Below are 20,424 nucleotides of genomic sequence, written 5' to 3' on the forward strand. Positions count from 1 at the left end.
ATGCAGCAGTGAGGTCATGGGCTCTATACAGATTACAGAGAAGGAGGTGTTTGCTGAATTGAGGCAAATTAGAGTATACAAAATTATGAGGAGTATAGGTAAGGTAAATGTAAGCAGGCTTTTCCTCTGAGGTTGGTGGGACTAGAGTTAGAGGTCATGGGCTAGGGTGTAAGTTTAAGGGAAGCAACATGGACATGTTCAAAGAGGTGCAGGCTGAACATTCCTCATTGAACATAAACAGCTTCTTTGTGGAGAGAGTTAAGAGCACCAAGGTTCTAGGAGTGCATCTAATGGATGATCTCATCTGGACGCTCAACACCACCACTTTGGTGAAGAGAGCACAGCAGCATCTCCACTTCCTGAGAAGGTTGAGGTGAGGAGGAACCCTTCCCATTCTAACTGAATTTTGCAGGAGCATCTTCGAAAGTGTCCCGACCAGCTTTGCATAGGAATCATAAGGCATGTGACCACCAGTCCCTGCAAACGATTGCAAGGACTGCTGAGAGTATCATCAGGGTCTCTCTTCCATACATCAGAAATATTTATCATGAGCACTGCATACACATGACTCGTAGCATTGTCAATGTTCCCCCCCACCATCTGTCCAGCAATTTCTTTGACCACCTCCCGGCAGGCAGGTGGTAGTGTTGTATTAGAACAACAGAAAATAGGATGAGAACAGCTTCTTCCCCCAGGCCATAATGCTATTAAACTCCTTGGCTCCACCCAGGTTTCAACATGCATGAATCGCCAGTAGTGTTAAACTGTTTACTTTTTACTTATGTCGTAAACACACCTTATTATTAGTTAGCAACACAACATAAAATGCTGGAAGAACTCAGCAGCCAGGCAGCATCTGTGGAAAAGAGTAAAGTCAATGTTTCAGACTGTGACCCTCATCAGGACTGGTGAAGAGTCTCAGACCGAAACGTCGACTGTACTCTTTTCCACAGATCCTCCCAGGCCTGCTGAGCTCGTCTGGCATCTTGTGTTCTGTTGCTTGGAATTCCAACATCTGCAGATTTTCTCTTGTTTGTGACCAATATTTACTGCCCATTCCTATTCGCTTTGAACTGGTAAAATGATTAAAATAGTTTCAATTAGACCAGACTGGTTAGATTTTCTTTCTTGAAATTGAGTGAATTTTTAAAGCATTCTCATAGTTTCATAGTTAACTGTACTGTATGTAGATTTTTAAAAGAAGTACATATTTAATTAATTATTTTAAGAAGGTAAGTTTGCCAGCTGGGATTTGGATTTATATCTCTAGATCAATACACAGGGAAGGTAAACTCTTAAGGTATATATTTAACTTCCCCCCTAAAAAAATGAACTATCAACTATCATTAATGTATACCAGCTATAAATGTTAACTACTTATATCTGTAAAGTTATAGAATTGACTAATTACTTACAGTGACATATATACCAAAAATAAATTTACTCATTTTCATATCTACAGTTAAATATTTATGTCTGTGAAAGTATTGAATTGACTATTTACTTACAGTGACTTATATTATTTGTTTGTCACAGTAGTGTAGCTGTTTTTTATACTGCCATTACATTGACGGCGTTTAGGGCAGCAATGAAGATTCTCCATCTCTGGCAGTGTTCACAGGATCCTTCATCAGGGCAGTATCTTACTTTTCAGATTTCACTACTGTCAGTCATGCAAGTTCTGGGTGGAGACTCACGAACACCATCACACTTAGATGTGAAAGGATTCTTCATTGCTGCTTCCATAACAATTTTGTTTTACCAGTCAGGGTTGTTAGCCCTGAGCTGAATCCCTGAACCTGGAGGACAGGTGGACCACTCTTAGTCTGTCCTCTACCCTTTGACCTGCTTGGCATGGTGACCCTAACAAGAGCCAAAGTATAAAGCCCTGACTCCAGCCAACATCGGTCTCGAGGTCATTTAGGCACGCAAGCCTCCAAACCACAGGGTTACGGTCCTCCAATAGAAACATAGTTGTTCGAGCAATGCTATTACAGTGCAGAGTTTAATTCTGACTCCATTTATAAGGAACCCCTACGTCCTTCCCGTATGCATGTGGATTTTCTCCAGGTCCCCATTTTCCTCCCACAGTCCAAAGATATATCAATTGTAATTTAATTGATCATTGTAAATTGTCCTGTGACTAGGGTTAAATCGGGGGGTGGGGCGGGGGGAGGTTGCTGGGCAGTGTGGCTTGAAGGGTCGGAAGGGCCTATTCTGTGCTGTATCCCTAAATAAATATCCCAAATATAAATTGCCTCATTTTATTAGCTTTCTCAATCACACATTTTACATTATAAGCTCAACTTAATATATCTACCTAATGCATTTCAGATACTAATAATTCTTGTGAATCACTTCCCTAAACAGTAATCATACCAGCTCCTATTTGAGTACGTATGACAATTGTTACATATGATTGCATGAAAGTACATGATGCCAAATATTTTTTAAACATCAATCATAACACTAAATACATATTAGCTGCTACTACAAATGAAATTAAATATCATTGTTACTAGATGGGTGAGGTGAAGGCTCCAAAATATCCCTACTCATAATGACAAAGGTACATTAGCAGCAGTAGGTTTCTGACTTTGATTTATAGCAGCAGTCCTTCATCATTGTTGATAAACCCTAAAATGCCCTCACTAACAGTACTGTGGAGTGCCTTCACTACAAGCACTACAGTTGCTCAAGATGGTGACTCACCACCACTTTCCCTGAGTTATTTAGGGATAGGCAATAGGTCTTGGTAGCGATGCCTAGAAGATAAAAAAAAATAAAGATTAATGGCGAACTATTGTAAGCACAGTTATTGAATATAGCAAATAATACTTCCAACAGCGGCCAGTTTTCAGACCTGAACATGGATTGTAGATTGAATTTAAAATGCGGCTCTGAACAATGGTCTTCTTGGAGCTGCATTTTGGGGTTGATTGCAAACAAAGGAACACCCCATTTGACCTCAGATGTCTGCATATGTATAAATGCAACCCAGAGTCAGTGGAAATTAACGTTCATTTTCGGTGTCTGGAGTGCTTGCTGTGAAGATCGAGGTGTCTGAAAATCATATGTCATTCAAAGGATGCATTGTAGGCTTTGTAACAATAGAATTGTCCTGCTGTTATCTTTGATCTTTAGCATATAAAATGTCATGCAATATTGCGTCAGGCTGGCCTCTTCTTCCAAGAATGGCTCGAATATCATGCCGGCTGGTCACTTTGCTGAATAAAGGCTTCTATATCTATTAGCTTCAGTGTCTCTCTGGAGACTTTGTTCACAGTCACAACAAGCACAATCATGCGTGTGTGTGTGTGTGTGTGTGTGTGTGTGTGTGTATATAAAATTATTCCTTCTGAAGTTTGTCCATCTTCATGCCTCTACTCTCACTCTTATCTTATTTGGATATTTGGATCATTTGGAATATCGTGAGCAGATTTGGGCCCCATACATAAGTAAGGATGGCATTGCAGCGTGTCCAGGGAAGGTTTACAAGAATGATTCTGGGAATATTCAGGTTAGTATATGAGGATCATTTGATGGTTCTGAGTCTGTACTTGCTGGAGTTTAGAGGAATGAAGGTTGGTGGATCTCATTGGAATCTACCAAATATTGAAAAGCCTGGATAGAGTAGATGTGGAGAGGATGTTTCCAGTAGTGAGAGAGTCTAGAACCAAAGGGCAGAGCCTCAGATTAGAACGACATTCCTTTAGAACAAAGATAAGGAGGAATTTCTTCTGTCAGAGGGTGGAGAATCTGTGGAATACATTACCACCCCTTCAGGCCAAGCCATTGGGTATATTTAAAATGGAGGTTAATAGGTCTTTGATTGGTAAGAGTGTCAAGGTTTACAGGGAGAAGGTAAGAGATTGGAGTTCAGGTCATGATCAAATGACAGAGCAGACTCAATGGACTGAGTGACTGAACTGTGCTCTTATGTCTTATGGTCTTATATTACCCACTCTCTAATTTTCTGTAGGGGTTGGATTTTTTCACCTTTCCTGCTCTCCCTGTTGAAGTTATTAAATTCCCTCTCTGTATTGATTCCAATGATCGTAATACAGTATATAACTGTTTTCAGCTTCACTTATCACACTCTTGCTACATTATATTAAAATGGATTTCATTAAGTCTTGTTCTAGTCTGCAGATTCAAGCTAATTTTGCAATTCTGTAAACAATAAAACGTGAATAGACACCAAATCGTCTAGGATTCTTGCAGTGTCTTATTGTTCACAATGGCATCATCTGACTTAATACCAGAAAACACTGAAAACACTCAACAGGTCAGATAGCATTACGAGAGGCATTACAGAAATAAAGTTTCAAGTAGAAAACCCTAATCAGAATTGTGAAGGAAAGAACTAATTAATGACAATGCAGGGACAGTGAGACTGAGGTGGATAGGAAAAAGGGAACATCTCTGAAAGGTCGGGTCCATGATTGCCTGTAGGATAAGTTGTAAATGAGGTCATCTCGTTGACAGGTTTATGATCATAGTTTCAGAGGGAGAACATGCTTGTCTGTTCATGAAAAGCATGAGCAAATGAAGGGTGAGAATACAGACAAAAAAAAACTGTACAAGTTTCAAAATGCAAGGCTACAGGACATAGCCTGCGGGTCATGCCTGATGACAGAGAGAGGAAAACCAAGACAGACTCAGAAAGGCAGCAAAATGTTCGGATGAAAAATGAGGTGTGTTTCTTCTCAAGCTTATGGGGGGCATTGCTATAACTGTAGTGTATTGAATACTTCCGTAATATTTGAGTAATATTGTAAAGATATTGTTTAATTAAGCATTCTTTCTTTACATAATTCCAAATGGGTTATATATATATGTGATCGGGGTTAATCATTATGTCACCACACTATCTCTGAGCGCCTCACTAAAGAAAAACTAAGTTGGCAAATTTCCCAGGCTCCAGTTTTTATCTTTTGATTAGTTTCTGGAGCTACAAAAAAATAGCAGTGGCAACGATGAAGTTTTAAATGAATACCTACCTGTTGAAGCACAGCACGTTTTTCTTTTCAGAAGCAGGACAGAAATGTTTAAGTTTAAAAAAAGGCAGAAAATGGACAAAATTAACAAGCTGTGAATACTGAGTGATCATAATAAATAACAGAAATGGCTCATTACTTTAGAAAGATAGATGTGTTTGATTGCACCACAGGTAACTGTATGATGCACACTGAACAAATTAAGAAGTATTTTGAAGCAAATGAAATAGCCAATAAAAGATGAGTGCCACTGTTGCTGAGTGCCATGGGTGTCAAAGACACAAATAAATTGCAGTCAGGAATGAAAGTGAGCATGAACAAAATTGCAATGTCTAAACAGAAATCTACTTGGCTGAACAAACTGTGCTACCATTGTGGCAGGAAGTCAAATACACCAGACCAATGCATGTTTAAAGGCAAACTTGCAGAAAATGCAACATAGTTAAGATGCATAAAGAGCACGTTGGGCAGACAGAAGTTGATGGGGCTGCATAGGGAAGAGAAAAAGATAAAAAGTCAAGTAGCACTTTCCCAAAGAGCACTGATCAGCGTACAGTTGATAAGAATCTGATAATGATGAGAGTGATAGAGGACTGTGTAGCCTTGAGACTTACAATGTGAAGACTAACAATTGACAAGTAATATGGCCTACACCAGAAGTGAACGGCAAAATAATTAAAACGGAGCTGGCTGAGCTGTCTCAGTCATTCCACAAAAGGAGTTTGAATGGCAATTCAAAGATACTGACTTGAAGCCTGCAGATATCCAACTAAGAACTTATATTGGAGAAAAGATAACTCCTGTGGGAATGGCATTCATAACAGTGAAATAACAAGCCACATTGGGCTTGCATGTGGTAAAGGCAGTGGGCCAATAATGTAGGGTCATAAATAGCTGAGACAGCTGCAACATAATTGGAGATCCAACTACCATCTGCATGCCACATAACCTGTGACAGAGTCAGCTGAAAGTGAATTAAAAAAGGTACTGGATGATGCCACAGCAGTGTCCAAGGATGGCGCTGGAAAACTCAAACATATTAAGGGGAAAATCGTGTTAATGAAAATGCCATGCCCAAGTTTTACAAAGTTCATCCGGTTCCTTATACCATCCACGCTCAAGTAGCCAGTGAGCTAGATTGCTTGGAGGCTGAAGGAATTATTTCCAAGGTTGAGTGCGGCCCATGAACAATGGCGGTGGTCTCAGTAGCTAAGGAGAATGGATAGGTTAGGATGTGTGGTGATTTTAAGACACCATCAACCCAGTACTGAAAGTAAATCAATTACCACTGCCCAGGAGAGAGAATATCATTGCAAACCTTTCTGGAAGAAAACACTTCAGTAAGGTGCCTACCTACAGACGGTGAAGGAAGAAGAGTCCAAAGTGTTTCTCATTATAAAACACTCACAAAGGGCTTTATCACTATAATAGGCTAATGCTTAGAGCAGCATCTGCATCTGCACGGTGACAGAAGGCTATGGACCAGGTTCTGTATGGCTGCCCAGGCACTCAGTGTTACCTGGATGACATCATTGTTTCTGGAGAGGATGATAAGCAACATCTCCAAAATCTCAAGACTGTGTTAAAACGATTAGAAAACTATGGGCTCCGAGCCCAACACAACTGCCAATTCTATAAACCAAGCAATATGTCACATATTTGAGTTGAGATGCATTCTACATTGAGTTGGAGTTTATAGCTAAGCACAGAAGGGTGCAGTGAATTGTAAGTATATTGTTTGATTAAGCATTCTTTGCTTGCTTATACAATTCATTATGGGTTATGTGTAAGAAGTACATGAATGACATATGTCATTATCCCACCATGTCATATGTGAGATCATCACTAAAGAAAAACTGAGTAGGCAAACTTCCTGGGCTCTGGTGCTTTTCTTTCAATTAGTTTCGGGAGTTACAAAACATAACAGCTGCAGTGCAAGATCTGAAGATAGATAGGGAGCAGTAAGAATGGGATGGGAATTAAAGCAGCAGCTAATAAGAATCTCAGACTCCCATCCGTGGACTGAAGCAGATGCTCAAATGAAAGCAGTCATCCAATCGGCATTTGCTTTTTCCAGCATAAGACTATCATTTCTTGAGTACAGTGTAATTACTGCTTCTGTCGGCTTGTTTCATGTCTGTACATTTAGGTTTTGCCCTGAGAGCAACTGCTTCACATTTCCCAGCATCCGATCCATACAGCTGGATGTTCTGCCCACTTTCCTCCAGCATGTCAATCAATTATCCCTAAAGCAGCTCAGGTATGAACAGAATTCTCCCTGTATCCTTCGCAATCCTGCAGTGAGTACCTGACCCAAAAGAGATCTGCACATTACAGCTCTGAAATAATCATCAACTATGTGGGGACCGTTGCGTCGAGCACTTCCACTCAATCTGTCAAAAGTGAAACTTCCTGGTGGCCAAACATTTTAATTCCAATTTCCATTCTTGTGCTGACATGACAATAGACAATAGGTGCAGAAGTAGACCATTCGGCCCCTCGAGTCTGCACCGCCATTCTGAGATCATGGCTGATCATTCACTATCAATACCCAGTCCCTGCCTTGTCCCCATATCCCTTGATTTCCCTATCCATCAGATATCTATCTAGCTCCTTCTTGAAAGCATCCAGAGAATTGGCCTTCACCATCTTCCGAGGCAGTGCATTCCACACCTCCACAACTCTCTGGGAGAAGAAGTTCTTCCTCAACTCTGTTTTAAATAACTGACCTCTTATTCTCAATCCATGCCCTCTGTTACTGGACTCTCCCAACATCTGGAACATATTTCCTGCCTCAATCCTATCAAATCCTTTAATTATCTTAAACGTTTCAATCAGATCCCCTCTCAATCTCCTCAATTCCAGTGTGTACAAGCCCAATCTCTCCAATCTCTCTGCGTAAGACAGCCCTGTGAATCTGCAACCTAGTGAATCTACGCTGCACTTCCTCAATTGCCAGAATGTCCTTCCTCAAACCTGGAGACCAAAACTGTACATAATTTTCCTTCAAAAAGGACATCCTTGCTCTTGTATTCAATTCCCCTTGTAATAAAGGCCAACATTCCATTTGCCCTCTTCACTGCCTGTTGCACTTGCTCATTCACCTTCATTGACTGGTGAACTAGGACTCCTAGGTCTCTTTGCATTTTTCCCTTACCTAACTCTACACCGTTCAGACAATACTCTGCCCTCTTGTTCCTGCTTCCAAAGTGGATAACTTCACATTTATTCACATTGAATGACATCTGCCAAGTATCTGCCCACTCACCCAGCCTATCCAAGACTTCCTGTATTCTCCTAATGTCCTCTTTGCATGTCACACTGCCACCCAGTTTAGTATCGATTCATGGCTTTCTCTTGTGCCAAGTCGAAGTTACCCTCAGGGTCGGGGAACACCTTATATTCCATTTTGTTTGCCTCCAACTTGATGGCATGAATATTGGTTTCCCCTTCCTTTTAAAAAAAAAATTCTCTCCCCCTCCCCTTTTCTTCTGTTCCCCAGTCTGGTCTCTTAGCTCTTCTCAGCTGCCTATCACCAACCACTGGATACACTCCTCCTTCCCTTTCTCCTATGCTGCACTCTCCTCTCCTTTCCAATCACCTTTCCCACCCACCTGGCTTTACCTATCACCATCCATCTGTCCTCCTTCCTCTCCCCCCACCTTTTGTTCAGGTGTCTTCCCCTTTCTTTTTCAGTCCTGAAGAAGGGTCCCAGCCCAAAATGTCAACTGTTTATTTTTTCCAAAGATGCTGCCTGTCCTGCAGAGTTCCTCCAGCAGTTTGTGTGTGTTGCTTTGCATTTCCAGCATCTGCAGAATCTCTCATGTTTATAGCTCCAATCACTGGTCTTCTGTGCTACACTTGGAACCCTGGAAAATCTCTGTATGGACTGGGCTGTAAGGTTCAATCAGGGACTTCACAACAACCTCATCGGAGACTTCATCTGTGATTTGTGTTGCTTTTAAACTCACTGACATTTCATCCGTCTTCAATGTCTCCAGCAGCAATATAATGCTTTTCTTCTCATGTAAGGCTATATTGCTCCATTATATGAGCCCAACGATACTATTAAATTGCAGGAACATCTCAAATTGTTCCAAACGCAAGAAAAATGGTTAAGGCTTCTCATATTTCTGAAGCGTGCAGACATATTACGGGCTCTTGATGCCTGCCATTATCACTAATCCACTTAGCAAAACCCCATTCTCCGATTATTACTCTTCTGCTCGCTCCAGCAGCAACACACCAATGCCATGTCTGAAGGCCTTTCTCAGTTGCTGCTTTCTGAGGCGAGTTAAACGATAGAGCCAGCAGTAAAATATCCTTAACTTAAGGCAGTTGTTACTCCCAAATGGTGCTCTCACTGCCTACCACATCCCAAAGACATACAAATGGTTCAAATAGTTAACCTTAATATCAGAGAATGTATACAGTATACAACCTGAAATTCTTACTCTTTGCAGACATCCATGAAATGAGAAACGATAGAATAAAAAAGAGAAAGCCATAGAATAAACGATAGAAAGATCAGAACCCAAAGCTCCTCTTTCACCCTCCAATCACAAAAGCACCAGCAGAAACATTGACCCTTGCCCTCCCACTCCCCCCAATTGCACCACCCACCACCATGCAAGCAATAGCAAAAGTCCCCCCAATTGCACCACCCACCACCATGCAAGCAATAGCAAAAATCTAGAGATTAATTAGCTGCCATTAACTACTGTTGTTACAAAAACAAAATCAAAAGGGAAATGATGGGCTTAAGAGAGAGAAAATGTTCTCGGTCTACAGGGAAATCAGATGACTGCGAATTAGGCAAATGGATTAACTCTGCTGGGAGTCAATATAGATTTGTGGGGCAGAATGGCTTCCTTCTCTGTCACAATAAAGATGGTAAATTGGCCTCAACAAACAACTTTACCTTAACCAAAAGCCTTAAAATGTGAGCTTTCTGCTTCAGTTTTCCATACATTTATGTATCAAAACTCATACCATATTGTATGAACAGTTCTCGCAGTGCACTCAGTTGTTCATTTCATTTGTTAATTTCTTCCTTACTGCATGGGTACTACAGTTTTGTAGTCGTTAACACAGTGATTTACCGGGCTTCAAATCTCGCCACTGCCTGTACATTCTCTCCGTTACCGCATGGGTTTCCTCTGGATGCTCTGGTTCCCACCCACTGACCGAAGTTCTACCAGTCGGTAGGTTAACTGGTCATTTTAAATTGTCCAGTGATTACATCACGAGTCGCTGGGCAGCGCAGCTTGAAGGGCTGGAGGCTGTATCTCAATAAATAAATATCAGTCATAATAATTATATAGATTATTGTTTAAATGCTCACTTAAGGAATGTAATTCATGTGTGAATGTATGGGAAAGAACAATTAAGTTCATGTCCTGTCACAACTGACTTAAGTTCCACACTGGGACACTTTTGCTGTTGTTTCATACTTTTGTTGTTAACAAACTGAAATACACAAAATGTTGTCAAGGCAATTTAATGTATGAAGGAGATAATGATCTTTTCAGCTACCAGTTGAGATGCAAATATAAACTCATTCAGCTCCAATATTTTTGGCTGAATTTCAAATGTGCATTAGCAAACTTCTTCAAAGTACAATACATCTTTATTAGGTCGCGGCTGTCTCCATCTCCTGGCTTCATAAGTTATTTGGGGTATCATAAAAGAAGCCTCTGTGAATCTGTAGCTTCTTATGTTTCCCAAGAGTCCAGAGCAGAGAGATAATCCCAGAGCAATGAGGCTATACTTAGACATAACTATGAACCTTTTTGGTTAAGTGCACTTACAGTGTTTGAAAGGCCTGAATCATCTAAAGTCTTGCAGATTAAATTTCTTATTATTGTGTACCATGTTAAGATGAAGTGCTTGATGGTGAATTACAGACCCCACAATGAAAATCACACACCAGAATTCGCTATGCCGTGAAAAAAGCCTTAAATTGTAAGTTTTCTGTTTCAGGCATTCTATCCTACGAGCTGAAAAAAGAAGCTCTTCAAATTTCCAATAATAAAGCATTTATTCTAATTCCCTGCATGGAGGCATACTTGTAGAAAGCTTTAATTAGAGACAGAGCTATGGAGATAACTTGTTAACATGCCTAGAAAGAATCGCGCTTGCTGGAAACTCATATAGCAGAATATGTGAACTGCACCTCATGTGAATCATGTTCACAATCACTCCCATCTGGACTCCTAGACTTCTGGAGGCATCAAGGAATTTTCTCAGTTCAAGAGAAACCTTAATTGATGTGTCCTACATATACGGCCACTGGATCATTGATCAGTCTGCTTTGGAGAATTCCCAATGAATATAAGCCCCATATTTAGACTAATCATATGATAAATTACAGATTCAATTCCTTTATTCTGGCACCCTTTCAATCTGACTAGTGCAGGGTCACAAAAATTCTGGACATAGAAATTGACCTCCACCACCTTCTTCTGAGTAGAACTGTTTCTTTTAAGTATGGACACTCTCCAGGCTATGTAAGCATTCCAAGAATTCTCCATAACCCAAAGTTTCTGTAAATCAGAAAAGCTGTTGGCTGGGATCATTGTAAACTGAGATTGTAAAAGTTGCATTGGTATATTAATTATCTACCAATTAGTACTGATCTTAATTAATTTTAGAACTTAGTTAGAATTGCTTAATTAGTAGAGATGTGTACTACACATTCAAAACATAGCAGACCTCAGGAGTTGCCAGACCATGGAATGCCAAGCTGGAGAGTTCCGACCTGTATCTGCAGTGAAATAACAAACTGTTTATCTTCTAATTCACATGGCTTGATAAAAGGATGACTGCTCAAATTAAACATTTAAAATAAATATTATTTACTGTCATCTCTTCCATGTCACTGAAGTAAGGTTCTCACCACAGACAACACTGCAATATTTACTTAATTGATTATCTGTCAAGAAATGGAACATCAACAAAATTTTACAGGCAACTTTAATGCATAAGGAAAGATTATACGAGGTAAGTTTAACTTTTCACTCAGGAGTAACTAAATCCTTCCTTTGGGTATAAAAATGGCTGATTACTACTGACAAGAGAAACATAATTAAGATGTAACAGTGAGAAACAATCGCTCTGGGACTGAGAGTTTCTGTGCACAGTAATATGGAAACACATGAAAACCTTGACTGAACAATCTGATATGTTTATTCAAGTGGCTGATCCAATTGCAAACAGAGTTCTGATTCTCAATAAATTGCTCATAGTGAGGTAGAAAATGAGCTGTTTTATAACAATAAGGGTGTTATGCATGCTGTGTGATTATCAGAGTCACTAACCAGGGATGAATGAATAAGGTAAATTTTATCTACCTAATCTACAAAGTATAACAGTGAAACTGTGTTGGGAAGTTGTTGCAGGGAGCAAATGTAACTCTTAAAGCATATATACGCAATATACATGTATTAGAATATTAGCCTCAGAGAAGTGATTTGTACAGTTTGGAAAAGCATGAGTTGATTATCTCAAAGAACACATTGGTGCTTACATGAATAATAAATACACTGTTAAACAAAGATTTTGATTCCTGAATACTTTTGGGTGAAAATTTTGGATTTTTGGGCTTCTGATTATGACAATCACCCTGAAATTTCCGAATCACATACTATTTTTTGTAAACATATATATTTGTTATTTTAATTCATAACTCAAGTCAGAATAACTGATGCCAAGATTAAGGGAAGCTTTTTTTTGATTATGGAAGACATTTTTGTTGGTCCACAAATCAAACATGTCATCTACGACGAACAATTCAAAGAACTTTAGGGGTGGACCAGAGGAAATCACATGGAAGGCATTCAAGGATGTTGTTGAAAGTTTCTTTTGGCAACTACGGAGCACCAAACTACATGCAGTTGCTTGACAACATGCTTCAAGCATACAATACATGCAATATGTCACTAAAGATTCACTTTCTACATTCCCATTTAGACTTCTTCCCTTCAAATCTTGGGGCTGTCAGTGACGAGCATGGTGGATGGTTTCACCAGGCTATTGCAGTCATGGAAAAACAATATCAGGAAACTGGAATAAGAGCATAAGAAATAGGAGCAGGAGTAGGCCATCTGGCCCGTTGAGTCTGCTCCGCCATTCAATAAGATCCTGGCTGGTCTGACCATTGGTGCTAGCTGATTATGGTTGGGCACAGCACAGAAGCAAGAAGCCTCAGACTCTGAGTACAAATGGAAATCATCAACAAAATATTTTTGGCTCAGTACTACTACTCAATTAAACACATTATATTCAAACAAAATTAATTTCTTGTTTCTCCTAATTCTAACGTGATACAAGTAATCTGAAATTATATTCGTGTTCAGCTTCAAGTGGTCTATCATAAACATGAAAGATTTCTGAGGAATTAAGCTTTGAAAAACTGTTGTTTAGAGTTATTAACAAAAAGATAGCAATTTATTGAAGTGGTATAAGAGTTATCAAAGCTGAAGATTTATCATAAAACTTATCAGGAACCCAAACCCAACTGGGGTGATATCCAGACTAGAACAGACAGCACGTTTAGCCACTGTGGAGTAAAGAAGGTGCAGCAAAAGAGGGCAAGGATTTCTCTTGCACACCCAAGCTTCACAGATGTACAATGGCCTACTGTATGTAATAATCCATCACCATTCTGGAAATGCTGGCTAGTGCATTTTGAAGCACACCTGCAGTGAATCTTCAGAATACCTGAGGCCTAGTCAATTAATAACTTACTGATAAAATGATTTATTGTTGGGTGTCGGTGTTGTGATTTTTGATGTGTGCCATGAGCAACATTGATTGTTGATATGTCTTGCTGCCTTGCAGCCACCGCTTAACCCTGCTTCTAAACAATAGGGGTTGAAGGGACCAGAAAATTAAACGTTAGTTGTATCTTCTGAGCAGTCTTTCCCACGCATGGATAGAGATCAAGTTATGCTTGAGTTGCAGGTGTACATTTATAGAGTGTGAACTTTTAGTTCTGTTGGCAGTGCCTTGATTCCCTCCCGGAGCTCTTTGAAGGGAGAAAGACTATCTTTGTCACGGAGCTTATTCTGATTGGAATTAGTGGAGTCAAATTTGTCACATGTAATGGCACTTCCAAACAACCCAACAGTGGCCTTATGCAGCTGTACCTGTAACCAAATTGGGTAGAAAGTGGAGTCAAGGTGAGTTTGACCACAATAGGTATAGCATACCCATCAGTCAGGTTTTCTTCAAGAAGGTTGCATGTGGCTTCCACTCCATTACAAGGGTATACTCAGCCTTGCAAACGATCACTCTTCAGCGAAGGCAAGGAAACGGATCCTTGGCTTCTACTCCATGTTCCCAGGCCAGTGAACTGGACCAACTGTACTAAAGCACTGAACATAGAACATAAACAGTACAATACAGTACAGGCCATTCAGCCCATGATGTTGTACTGACCCATTAACCTAAATTAAGATAAATCTAACCCCTCTCACATAGCCCTCCATTTTTCTTTCATCCATGTATCTATCTAAGAGTCTTTTAAATATTCCTAATATATCTACATCTACTACCACACCTGGCAGCATGTTCCATGCACTTGCCTCTTGCTCTGTAAAAAAACTACCTCTGCTTTCCCCCATACTGATCTCCAAATACATTAAAGTCATGGCCCCCATGAGCCATTTCCCACCCTGAGAAAAAGTCTCTGGCTGTCCACTCTATCTTTGCCTCTTATCACCTTGTACACCTCTATCAAATCACATTTCATCCTCCCTCACTCTAAAGAGAAAGATGTAAGTTGCACAACCTATCCTCATAAGGCATGCTCTCTAATCCAGGCAATATCCTAGTAAATTTCCTCTGCATTGTCTCTAAACCTTCCACATAGTTTCTGTAACGAGGCAACCTGAACTGAACACAATACTTTGTGGTTTAACCAGAGTTTTATAGAGCTGCTACATTACCTCACAGCTCTTGAACTCAATCCCCCAACAAATGAAGACCAACACACTATATGCCTTCTTAACCATCCTATTAGTTTGCGCTGCAACTTTGAAAATCTATAGGCTCTGTGAATCTGTGTATCTCAAGATCTCTCTGTTCCTCCACAATGTTAAGTATCCTGCCATTAATCCTGTATTCTGCCTTGAAGTTTGACCTTCTAACGTAAATCACTTCATAGTTTACAGGACTGAACTCCATCTGCCAATTCTCAGTCGAGCTCTGCATCCTGTCACTGCCACATTGTAGCCTACTACAATCTTCTACATTATCTACAAAACCATTACCCTTCATCTGTAAAATCACTACCCCACCCCTTCACTTTCTCAGCCAAATCATTTATAAATATCACAAAGGGCAGAACACCACTGGTCACTGACCTCCATCTACTACCACCCTCAGCCTTCTAGACAAAGTCAAATCTGAATCCAAACTGCCCGATTTCCCTGGATCCCATGCCTGCTGACTTTCAGAATGAGTTTACCATGGGGAACCACGTCAAACATCTTACTAAAATCCGTATACATCACATCCACTACTCTGCCTTTATCAATTTGTTTTGTGACTTCCTCAAATAATTCAGTCAAGATTTCAAGGCACGCCCACCCTTACAAAGCCATATTGTCTACCACTATGCAAACTATGCTTCTCCAAATTCTCATACATATTATCTCTAAGAACCCTCTCCAATTCTTTTGTCACCACTGATATAAGACTCACTGGTTAATAATACATTTCTTAACCAAATAAATAATATTAACCACCCTCCAATCTTCTTGTACTACTTCTATGGCCAGTGAGGATGGAAAGGTCATCACCAAAGACAATTTCTTCTCTTGCTTCCTCTAGTAACCTGGGGTATATCCCATGTAGCCCCTTGACTTATTGATCCTAATGCTCTTTAAGCACATCCTATTTCTTAATGTTCCAGTATATCAGCTGACCTCACATTCATCAAGGTCCCACTTACAGGTGAAAAAGACCATAAGACATAGGAGCAGAATTAGGCCACTTGGCTCATTGAATCTGCTCTAGCATTCAATCATGGCTGACCCTTTTTTCACCTCCTCAGTCCTACCCCCCCTGCCTTCTCCATGTAACTTTTGAAGCCGTGTTCCAACCAAGCACTGATCAAGCTCTGCCTTAAATACACCTGACCTGGCTTCCACAGCTGCCTGTGGTAATAAATTCCACAAATTCACCACCCTCTGACTAAAGAAATTTCTCCACATCTCTGTTTTAAATGGACGCCCCTCTATCCTGAGGCTGTGCCCTCTTGTCCTAGACTATCCCATCATGGGAAGCATCCTTTCCACATCTACTTTGTCTATGCCTTTCAACATTCAAAAGGTTTCAGTGAGATCCCCCAGTTACTTGCCTCCTGCAACTTAGGTGTGATCACCTCACTGTAGCTCTGAACTCTCAGCTCCACATTATCCCAAAAGGATTAGGGGTCATCCAGCTGCAGCTCCAGTCTTCAGTCTCCAGTTATGAGCTGCACCTCGATGTACTTCTCACAGATAGAACAATCAGGGAGACTGGAGGTTTTCCAGATCTCCCACATCTCGCTAAATGAGCAGGATGACCTGGGATCTATTCTCACTACTCTATTTAGGCAACAGTTAACAAAGAAAGAGAAAGCCAATTGAAAGCTAAACCGTGTCTCTGCCTCTCTTCGCCAAAGCCTCTGTCCCCCACTGTCATCTTTTCCCACTCCAGCAATAGTTGCCCCGATCATGCATAGCTTCTTTCTATTGGTCCTTGCCAAGTGCCTATTAAACCAATCACTCTCAATCGCTTCAGAAAATCCTGACAGGATACAGAATTTCAATTGGTTCTCTCAGCACTATCCTCAATATTTTGCAATACATTTGCAAACACAATCTCCTTTCTACTAAACGAGGGCTATCCAATCTTTTTTATTCCATGGACCCTTATTGTTGACTGAGGGGTCCATGGGCCCGAGGCTGAGCCCTAATCATAGCATCTATTTCCTAAGTACTCTTTTAGTATGTTGTGCCTCTGTTGGCACAAATGGACTAGCAATCACTGGAGTCTTATGTATCAATCATTTATTTGGTCAGCCTTATATTAATAAGTAATTTTTAATGTGTTTATTCCAAATCATCTCTTAGTTTGCAGTCTGGAATGATCAGACTTCCTGATCATATCTCTAAGCCCTGACTCAAATCATATAGTTGGGCACTTGCCTGACAATGGCCTAATTCCACTTCTGATTGTGTTTTGGCCCACAGTGTTGTACCCATTGCTGTCCCAGTACCTCCCTCCCATCCCTATCCAAATGCAGGCCTCATTCTTTCTAAACTTGGCAGTTGCTCCACATCCTCCCATTCTATCTCAGCAGGATCCACAAGGGCCCTTGAACAAGGTCTTTTATGATCTTGTAAGACAGCTGAGATCTCATGCACAATGGGACGTTACCACTGGGAGGCCACATACAAAACTGAAGTGTGCTTCACAGAAAGCACAAATGCTATGTAGTTATTTTTGGTATCACAGTTCCATAATTCAGTCAACAAACCATTCTCTAGGTACTGCACTGGCCCTGTCAGCTTAGTATGTTGACCATTCAAAGTAAAAAGTGGCAAAAGTTCAAAGACAAAATCTCAAATAATAGAGATAGACAAGAAAAATTCAACAGAGCCTGCATCAGAGACTACTTTCATATTAAGAAATAAAACTCATCCAGAGCTATGACAAAAATAAAGTAACATGATGTGACCTCAAGTTCCTGGGTGTTACTATTTCAGAGGATCTGTCCTGTGCCTAGCATGTAAGTCTAAGTGTGAAAACAACACAGAAGTACCTCTACTTTCTTAGGAGTCTGCGGCGATTCAGCATGACATCTAAAACTTTGACAAACTTCCGTAGATATGTAGTGGAGAGTGTATTGATTGGCTGTATCATGGCCTGCTATGGAAACAGCAATACCTTTGAATGGAAAATCCTACAAAAGCCAGTGCATTGGACCCAGTGCACCACAGGTAAAACCCTCCCAACCACTGAGCATAGGAAATGCTGACATAGGAAAGCAGCATTCATCATCAGAGATCCCCACCACCGAACCCATGCTCTTTTCTCACTGCTGACAACAGGTGGAACTTACAAGGACCTCAGGACTCACAAAATCAAGTTCCAAAATAGTTATTGTCCCTCAATCATCAGGCTCTTGTATACAGGGGACAACTACACACTTGTCCCATCATTGAGATGTTTCCCACAAACAATGACCTTCACTTTAAAGACTCTTCATCTTCTTATCTCATGTTGTCATTATTTATTGCCATGTATTTTCAGTTCCTATATATAATATTCACCCTCCCCTTTTTTAAATTTTCATGTTTTATTGTCTTACAACATTGAATCACAGTGGATTTAATTTGACTTTTCAGATACTGATCAACAGAAAATGACTCTTCTGTGTCAAGGTGAAAACAGATCTCTGCAAAGAGATCTTAATTAATTACAAATATAAAACACAAAATATATAAGCATTCACCCCCTTCAAATCAGTATTTAGTAGATGCACCTTTGGCAGCAATTACAGCCTTGAGTCTGTGTAGATAGGTCCCTATCAGCTTTGCACATCTGGGCACTGCAATTTTTCCCCTTTCTTCTGTATAAAACTGCACAAGCTCAGTCAGATTGCCTGGGGATCGTGGGTGAACAGACTTTTTCAAGTCCATCCACAAGTTCTCAATTGGATTGAGGTCTGGACTTGGACTTGGCCACTCCAGGATATTAACTTTGTTGTTTTTAATCCATTTCTGTGTAACTTTGGCTTTATACTTGGGGTCACTGTCTTGCTGGAAAACAAATCTCTTCCCAAGTCATAGTTCTCTTGCATACTGCGTCAGGTTTTCCTCCAGGAATTCCCTATATCCTCTTCCTTCAAAAGCCTTCCAGGACTTGCTGCAGTGAAGCATTGCCACAACATGATGCAGTTATCACCATGCTTCATGGTAGGGATGGTGTGTTTTTGATGATGTGTGGTGCTTGGCTAACGCCAAATACAGCATTTAGTCTGATGGCCAAGAAGCTCAATTTTGGTTTCCTCAGACCATAGACCCTTCCAGCTGACTTCAGAGTCTCTCACTTGCCTTCTGGCAATCTCTAGCCAATATTTCATTTGAGTTCTTTTCAACAGTGGCTTTCTCTTTGCTGCTGTCTCAGTGAAGCCCCCTGGCAACAGCTGCTGTATGCGGAGTCTCTCCCATCTCAGCCAGTGATGATTTGGTGTGTCATATTAAAGGGGGTGAATACTTAGCAATCCGTTATTTTGTGTTTTATATTTGTAATTAATTTAGATGACTTTGTGGAGATCTGTTTTCATTTTGTCACAAAAAAGTCCTTTTCTGTTGATCATTGTCAAAAAAAAGCTAGATTAAATCCACAGTGATTCAATGTTGAAAAACAGTAAGGCATGAAATCTTCCAGGGTGGGGGGGGGGGGGAATACATTTTATAGGCACTGTATATATGCATTTGCATACTTTGTTGTCTTCCACACTCTGGTTGATCTTTATTGCTCCTGTTATAGTTACTAATCTATAGATTTGCTGATACGTTGTTAATAGCTGTATTGATTACAAAATTTACTTTGAAATTTGAACTTTGTTATTGCAGTCTCGACTCCTTGCTGGAATGTTAACTAAATTTACTTTGGATCATGACTGAAGATATTGATAAGTTATCCTCCCTTTGTTATAATTTAATTTCACTGGATCTGTTGATGTTATTCTTGATTACAATGTTTACTTATAACTAATATTATAATGCTCTTACTATCAATGTTCATTGTTGTGGCAATCTAGAAATTATTAAAAAGTACTCTGGAACTTGATGAGTACTCTTCTCCCAAAAATTTAATGAAGTGAAAATCAATTTCTTTTTTCAGAATTTTCATTGTTTCTAGACAGTGTCCAGTACCAAGTGTTCTCTCATTAACTTGGACTGTACATGCTCTACACAAAAAGACACAAAGATAATTATCATTGTCCTTATGTAATGTAGAAGATTGTTCTACATTAAGGTAAGATATTCTCTAGTTTCTGTTTGCTGCAGTATATTGATGGAATAGAAAAGTTACCAAACACTCCTTTTGAATTTTAAGGTTCTAGTTTTTACATGCAGAACTATAACAACACCCACATTAAGAAGTTGCTGAACTATGAAGTCCTTCATTAAATTTCAATACATGGCCATAAATCATCATTTCACAAATTATATTATGCTGAGTTGCAGAACAGCCATGATTTCAGCATATTAAATCTTTACTTTGTACTTTCAAGTGAAACAAGCATGCACTGGAATTAATATTTTGAGGCACAAAACTGTTGGTGCTTTAAAAAGTAGACAAAATTAATAACCCATTAAAGAAATGGTAAAATAAAAATCAAATTTGAAAAACAGATCTT

At 39.9% G+C, this 20,424-nt stretch overlaps 1 protein-coding gene across 22 annotated transcripts in view; it reads right to left on the bottom strand.

The window, feature by feature from the left end:
• Positions 1-20,424, bottom strand: part of LOC132398672 (ras association domain-containing protein 9-like) — a 209,731-nt gene that overhangs the window by 160,087 nt on the left and 29,220 nt on the right. For 15 of the 22 annotated variants that reach the window (XR_009513749.1, XR_009513754.1, XR_009513752.1 and 12 more), the window contains one exon: positions 2,713-2,765. The exons of 4 other annotated variants lie outside the window; for them this stretch is intronic. The gene's annotated coding sequence lies outside the window, so the exon portion shown is untranslated. Of the gene's footprint in view, positions 1-2,712; positions 2,766-11,714; positions 11,767-20,424 lie in introns of all 22 variants that reach the window. 3 more of the 22 variants (XR_009513748.1, XR_009513743.1, XR_009513753.1) reach the window with 1 other exon arrangement.

This window comes from Hypanus sabinus, chromosome 8 (genome assembly GCF_030144855.1).
Source record: "Hypanus sabinus isolate sHypSab1 chromosome 8, sHypSab1.hap1, whole genome shotgun sequence".
In the NCBI taxonomy this organism is placed as follows: domain Eukaryota; kingdom Metazoa; phylum Chordata; class Chondrichthyes; order Myliobatiformes; family Dasyatidae; genus Hypanus; species Hypanus sabinus.